The 1,175-nt window shown below is 49.4% G+C and overlaps 1 long non-coding RNA gene across 1 annotated transcript in view; it reads right to left on the reverse strand.

The window, feature by feature from the left end:
* Positions 1 to 1,111, reverse strand: part of LOC106725628 — a 4,500-nt gene extending 3,389 nt beyond the window's left edge. Inside the window, exon 1 of the long non-coding RNA XR_001361556.1 lies at positions 737 to 1,111. This is a non-coding gene — a long non-coding RNA (uncharacterized LOC106725628). The remainder of the gene's footprint in view (positions 1 to 736) is intronic.
* Between the last annotated feature and the right edge of the window lie 64 nt (positions 1,112 to 1,175).

The following is a 1,175-nucleotide window of genomic DNA, read 5'->3' on the forward strand; positions in this document are numbered from 1 at the left end:
GAATGTTGGAGTCTGCAGCAAGCAAGCCTCGTGCTCGCTTCAGTGCCTGGCTGCCGGCCGCCATCTTGGCTGACAGTTAATTTGCATATACTCACTGATTAGCCAATGAAAAGGGTAGCGGTCGTACGCTAATTACCATGTTTCTCTTTTATTAGTGTAGATATATGTAATGTTTTTAGGGATTTCAGAGAGGAAGGGAGAGGGAGAGAGGGATAGAAACATCAATGATGAGAATCATTGATCAGCTGCCTCTTGCAAGCCCCCCACTGGGATGGAGCCCTGACCTTGAATGGAACCAAGACCTCCTAGTTCATGGGTCGACACTCAACCACTGAGCCACACAGGCCGGACATCTAACAGCATATTTCTTAAACTGATTTTATTCACTGATAATATTAATATTAAACACTAACAATATTTTTTAAATAACTAACATTTAAGCAATGTTTATGATTGGCATATATCAAACTCTTAATTCTCACTATCCCACCTATGAGATAGGTACTTTTTTCATTCCACTTTTACAGATGAGGAAATTGAGGCACAGAAAATTAAAGAAATCCAGAGTCACAGAGATGGTAAGCAGAAAGCACCATTCTTCCCCCAGTCCTGTCTCTTGCTCTTTATCACTCACTGTCTCTCCTAAAAAGAATATCTGAATCCCGTCCAAGTAGCCTCTTCCTCCAATTCTGGTGTCAGTGGCTCAAAGTATGAAAAGCAATTTAACCCGGAGCACCTTAAATTAACGTGTGGTTCACTCGGCAAGGTGAGTGTCTACACCTCGCATCAAAGCCTTTAACTTCAGCGGGAATCTCGGATGAGGACGCAGCGCGCTAAACTGGGGGGTTACCCATTGTCTTCCTGGGGCCTCACGACCCAACCCGTATTTCTGGCATTTCTAGGGGGTCTCGAAATCTCATTTAAGAGACTAGGAGCCCAGCGGGCCGCGCCACAGGCCTTCCCCGGGCACCGGTGACTCAACCCGGGGAAGAGAACCGCACGGTTTTTTCAGACCCGTCCAGGTCCCGCCCCGCCGTCACCCCGCCCACGCCCCCTTGAAGTTGCCCTTCTGGTTGAGCCGTGACGCGTCGGCCCGGCTCCCCAGGGGGTGGCCCCACGGAGTGTGGCCTGATGACTTCGGCGACGCCTTCCCAAAGGGCGGTCCCTCCCCAACG

This window comes from Myotis brandtii, unplaced genomic scaffold (genome assembly GCF_000412655.1).
Source record: "Myotis brandtii unplaced genomic scaffold, ASM41265v1 scaffold179, whole genome shotgun sequence".
NCBI classification, from domain to species: Eukaryota; Metazoa; Chordata; class Mammalia; order Chiroptera; family Vespertilionidae; genus Myotis; species Myotis brandtii.